The sequence below is a fragment of the Mauremys mutica genome, chromosome 21 (assembly GCF_020497125.1).
Source record: "Mauremys mutica isolate MM-2020 ecotype Southern chromosome 21, ASM2049712v1, whole genome shotgun sequence".
NCBI classification, from domain to species: Eukaryota; Metazoa; Chordata; order Testudines; family Geoemydidae; genus Mauremys; species Mauremys mutica.
This window is the reverse complement of record NC_059092.1, coordinates 12,814,089-12,820,486: the sequence shown is the minus strand read 5'-3', so window position 1 is coordinate 12,820,486 and position 6,398 is coordinate 12,814,089.

The window sequence follows — 6,398 nt, the reverse complement described above, 5'->3', positions numbered from 1 at the left end:
AGTTTTATAATTAGAGCTGTGCAAACATGAACCACGGTGACACTTTTCTGCTTTCAAGTTTTATTATGGCTCCAAAACTTGGTCCGGATTCATCAAATGTTTTGTTCTGGCAAATTTTCAAGTGAACCTTCACTAGGTTTGGGGGGGAAATCCTATGGGGATCAACTTTTTTTCTGTTTGTACCGTGCCTCCCTCAGCAGGATCCTGGCCCACGATGAGGGCTCATAGATGCTACGGTACTGCAAGTAATAAATAATAGTCATAAAACCATACAAGGGTTTTGCTTCAATGTCTTGTGAAACTCAGCAATTTTGTGTGCTTTTTGACCCAAACTAGGCAAAACTTTGGCCATTTTGACAGGGTTCTAATTTGCATTTCCAGATTCATTCTAACTTCTTAGAAATGGCTTTGCAAAAACTAAGCTCTGGACTGAGAATGCTCCCAGGTTTAGGGCTGTTGGCATTTGAAGATTTTTGGTTCAACCCACTGTCAAGATAGAAGTCTTTTGAAACACTGGTTTTGGTTAGGGCCTAGGCGCCACTTGAAACTCAGGGGATGAGAACCAACCCAGCCTGAAACCCAAAATAGTTTGCAAACCTATGGCCAACTGAATGGCAGAGTTTAGCAAAGCTCTGTTTATAACACTGTCACTGTTCCATGTTAAAGTGACTTTTGTAAAATATGTTATTTTCAAGATAAGAGCATTTCATAACATCGTACATGACTGAATAATATATAATACGTCGGTATTATACTCAACTGTTTGGAAGCATTTTTGCATTATGAACTTATGCACTCACATGCCATTACCATGGGTTTCACGTAGTTTTACTTGCTGTTCAGTGTGTCAGAACTTGGACTTAGTTCTCACTGGGTTTTTATTATTATTATTTAATATCTATGTTGAAAGGAATGGTGGGCTGGAACAGAGAAGTCCTGGGTTCAGTTGTGCCACAGACTTGACTGTGAGCAAGTCAATTAATCTCTCTGTGCCTCTGTTCCCCACTTGTAAAATGTAGGTAATCAAATTTCCTCGGCCGGTCTTGTCTGTGTGGACTATAAACTTCTTGGGGCCGGGACTGTCTATTAATAGGTGTTTGTACAGTGCCTGGCATGTTGGGAGCCCTATTTCAGTTGGGTGCCTGGGTGCTGCTGTAGTGTAAATAATAATAATAATTAATAATAACACTCCATTCTCAGTGGTGAGGTCCAAATTAAAAGAGGACATTTTCAGAGACATCCCATATTACCAATGCCGTTTGTTGTAGCAATGCTGCTGCTGGCATGGATGCTCCGGGAGACCAATTATGGTTACCATATCAGCAAAGGGCAAGAACCAGTTAACTATTTGTCATACATGGATGATCTGAAACTTTATAGACTATCACAAAAGGAGATACAGAAATTGATGAAGTGGTAGATACATTTGGTGAAGATTTAAAGCTATGAGTTGACTTGGCTAAACTTGCATCTGCATCTGTAAAGAAGGGCTAACTGGGACAGACAGATGGCATACAAGTTAACAAAGGTGCTATTCAAGATATCTCTCAGCATAGCCCCTACGAATACCTTGGAATCAGGGAACTGTGAGCATTACAACATAAGGAAGTCAATGAAGAGGTGTGGAAAGAATAGTACAGACAAATAAGACCTACTCTAAGGACAAAACTCAACTAGAAGAATTTGATCCGAGCTATTAATATGTGCATGATACCAGTAGTACAGTACACTGTGGGGGTGATCAAGGGGAGATGAAAAAAATTGGCATCCAAACAAGAAGGCTCCAGGAGATGCATAGAGTAATGAATATCAGTCAAGATGTTGACAGGATGTACACCCGACTTCTTCTTCTTCTTCATATGACTGATGTAGATATAGAGCAACAACTAAAATTTTACATTTAGATGGTTAAGCCAGATAATTGCATTGGAATAGCAGAGTTCATTGCTGTGATGCCTCCTTCATATTTGTGAATCAGGCACTGAGTTGTTATATGTTCCATGGTCTGTTCTGGGTGACCACAGTCACACACTGGAGAGTTTTTAATTTTCCATTTGTGCAGCAAGTATCTGCATCTGCCGTGGTTTGTGTGGATCTATTTTAGGGTTGCCCATGAGCTCCATGGGAAATTGAAGCCACCGATCAACTGCATCGGGTCTTTCACAAGGTGCTTATTTGTGACTTCTTGTGAAGTCTATTTGGCTTTCCAAGCTGCCTCAGGGTTGAAGTTGCATTGCTGAAGGTTAAATGTACGGGTCCAATGCTTGTGACTGCAAACGGTGGTGAGGGACATTGTTAAGGTCCTGGTGGATGGGAAGACGTTCATTTTCCACAATCCTCTAGAACTCCTGAAGGGTTGTGGCATTCAGCAAATGGATGGGGGACCAATGTATGACAGCCCTGGCAGCCAAGGTGTTGGGGTCCGACCATATCAGGGCCGGCTCTACTGTTTTTGCCGTCCCAAGCAGCACGCCGAATTGCCCCCGCGGGCAGCTGAACATAGAAGCTGCGGCTGAATTGCCGCCACCGCGGAAACGCGCGTGCTGCCCTAATGGCACACGGACTGCACCTGCCCTCCGCGGCGGCAATTCGGTGCGCTGCTTGGGGCAGCAAAAACACACAGACTGTCCCTCCTTGCAGATTGCCGCCCCAAGCACCTGCTTGGGATGCTGGTGCCCAGAGCCGGCCCTGGATCATATGATGGAAGAAAAGGTCTGCTATCTGTGGAGGAAGCATCTGACAATATAAAGTATAAGATTAAAATATATTACGAGCCAGCCAGAGTAAAAGATCATCTGGTCATGATAACAAGTGATGACCGAGTGTGCATAGCAAGAAAGCATAAAAGAAAGGAGAAAGCAAATCGCCAAAGAGAGACTCAAAAGATGTGCACAGAAATCCGGGTACGGACAGTGATGGAGAGAGCTCGAACCCCTTAGTGATCAAAAACTAATATGTTCCTGGCTTGTAGAAGGATGCCTCAAAAGAGAGTCAGGGAACCTCATTATGAGTGCACAAGAGCAGATCTTCAGGATTCATTATGTTCAAAGCAAAACTAACTGACAGCACTGCTCCCCGAACTGCAGAATGTGTTCCGGAAAGGAAGAGATGGTGGAACATGTGCCGAGCGCCTGTCGGAGCCTGGCTGGGAGAGAATATATGAACAGACACAATGAGGTCACCAAGTGTCTGCACTGGAGCCTTTGTGGCAAATACGGATTTAAACAAACCGAGCAGTATTATGACCACCTAATTGAAACTACTCTAGAGAATGAGGAGGCCAAGATTTTATGGGATCTGGTAATTGTCACAGACTGAATGGTGCTGTCAAACAGGCCGGACATCGTTGTTGTAGAAAAGAAGACAAAAAAGATAGCGTTCATTGATGTTGCGATCCCAGCAGACAGACACATAGAAAAAGAAACAAAAGGAGAAGATAGTGAAGTATGAAGAACTCTGCCACCAAGTGGAACAATTATGGAAAACTAGAATGAAGACAATCCCAGTGACTGCTGGAGCAATTGGAGCAATCCCTAAGGAGACAGATGAGCAGCTCAAGAACTAACCGGGAGTGAGGACGTCAGGATCGGTGACCGCCGGAAGACAGTGCACTTAGGCACTATGAGAATTTTAAGGAAAGTCAAGGAGAACAAATGCATGTGAGTCCCTAAAATGCAAGAAATCTGTGGAGGGTTTAACAAAACTCCTGACTACTCAAACCTACAGAGCCAGCTCATGATCAGGATTTATGGGTGACTCATGGGGATACATTCTAGTCAGCAGAGATCCCCTTTTTAAGCTTAAAGATCTTGTACATTGTGAAGGCTATTTGTTTAAAAAATGCCCATAATGTAATATGGAAGGATAACATTAATAATAATATTGCCGAAGCACACAGTCCCAATCAGAACCAGGCCTTGTTGTGCTAGGTGTTAAATAAACATATACAAACACATGGTCCCTGCCCCAAAGATCTTATGAGGATAAGGAGCTGGTGGAGAGAGAGGGTTACAATCAAATATGTACAGTTGTGCATATGTATGTATAACATATATATCAACTAGCTGGTAAAATATGTGAAAAACACATGAAACCCAGGTTAATGTCATGGAAATGCATATACCCACAATGATAAGTGTGTGTGTGTGTACCTGGAAGGGACGATGCATGATACAGTGGCACAGCAGCAGTCTGCAACTGGGAATCTGTCCTTAGCTCTTCACAGACTTGCAGTGGGAACTTGGACAAATCACTGAGCCTCCCTATTCCTCAGTTTCCCCACCTGCATACTGGGGTAAAGAATACTTCCCTACCTCAAAGGGAGGTTGTGAGAGGTAACAAAATGTTTGTAAATCACTTTAAAATTCTTTGACGCAAGGTGCCGTGAAAGTCCAAAGCATTCCTTTCTTACGACCATCACTCACTTTTTCAGAGCCATTTGTACTGTCCTAATTGCCAACCAATTACTCTGATTTATTGCCTATAATTGAAATGACTGATTATGCTCTCTCTGACTTACTTAAAAAAAACAAGCATGGAGTAGTGGCTTATTAATCAGTGGAGACTGGTGGCATTTGAGAGTGGGTAGGAAAAATTGTCATGCAGAAGTGCACTGAGAGACACACTATGGCTGCAGGTAAAGATAATGGGACATATTCTACTGTCAGTGACTCCAGTGTAAACCCAGAGTAACTCCATTGACTGTGGTGAGTGCCGTATTCTCGAGGGTCAGGGAGCCTTGGGTGTCAGTGAGAGGCTTTTACTTACCAATTACATCAATGTCATAATGGATGAAACTAGGTTCAGCATCGATGCAGAGAACCCCTAAACTCTGTCTGTCTGCATGTCTCTCTCTAGCCTATTTCCTTTTAGATACACATAGGAGCCACAGTGGAGATACTCTGATTTACACCAGTGACAATGAAAGGAGGCTCTGACTCCCTAGGCCCAGATTTTGGGTCTGAGCACCAATTCTCACCCTACAGAGCCGGCCACCAAATCATGTCGGTCTTCTGGGCTCTGTGTAGATACTGGGCAGAAGAAAGAGGCCAGGCCCACCTGACCCTATGCCTCTGCTCTGGCACTTGGTGCTCCTTCCCGTCCCTTTCCTGGGAGTACAGCTGCAGGGGAGTCCCACAACTAGCAGAGGCCATGGGGGGCCACCCGCTCTTTAAGAGGGCATCCCACCATGAAGAGAGTGACCATGATTAAAGAGCCTGTATTAACTTTTCCATCCCTAGCTCTGTATGGCTGGTAGGGTGTGGCTAATCCTTTCCCCTTCTGTGCAGAAGTGGGATATTTACCTATGGAGGGGGTCTGATTGGGCCCTCTCTTCTCAGTTACACTGGTGTTAATCTAGAGTTAAACCCTATTAAAATAAGCATGTCACCAATGCAATCGAGAGCGTTAACTTTAATTCCCTATGCAACCAGTTCAAAACAACGCACAAGAAGCTTTATCGGTAGCTTATTACAAACACTTGTTTAATAGCAGAGCAGGTGCATCCAAATTTACAATTTCCCTTGTAAAAATGGCTTTGAGTTCACAGTAATGTCTCCTGCTGTCACCCTGAAATGAGCAAATGTTTTACCTGCTTCAAGGGAAGAAAAGATACTTCGCCTGACCCAGATAAAATGTTGCAAGCTGAAAGAGCCAGGAAGCAGCTGTTAAATTGCCTGAGGATGTATCTCCTTGATGAAATGCTGGAGCGTCATGGGGCTGTGCATACAGGTCCAAAACATTGTGCAGGGAAGCATATCTGTGCGATGAAATTGTGAGAAATGGGCACTGCCTTTTTAGAAATATACACATTGGCTAAAAAAGATGGTTCCACATAGAGAATATTTAAATAAAATATCACCTGGAGTGACACTATGAGCCCAGCATTTAATTCTTAATCTTTGAGCTGACTTTCTCCCTGCTGTGGCTCATAGTCAATTATGGATAAGAATGGGCCAGTGTTTGGAGCAACATAAACATGTCTTGGGAAAGCAAGTCGAGAGGATGGTCCTGAGAACTGGTAAATGGCAAAGTAAAGGCCAAATCTTGCTGGCCTCTCACAGAAGTATAGTTTAAATGAAGCCAACAGTGGGTAGGTCCTAGGCTGCTAATTTGAATCCTGCCCAGGACACACCTAATAACAAAAACTTGTTACCCACTGTCAGGTTTCCTATGTGCAACAGATGGCGTGGCCTTAGTTAAACTTGCCACTGACATAACGGTCCACACAAAATGCCACCACACACGATTCTGATCAGTGCTGAGTGGATCCTCCAGTTTGGCTCTCCCACAATTCTGTGAATTTTGTCATTGGTCCAGTCCACATGCAAATTGCCTTCACAAATGGCTGGTATTTGTGCTCAAGCAAAATCCCATGTCTGCGTTGCATAAATGCAAAT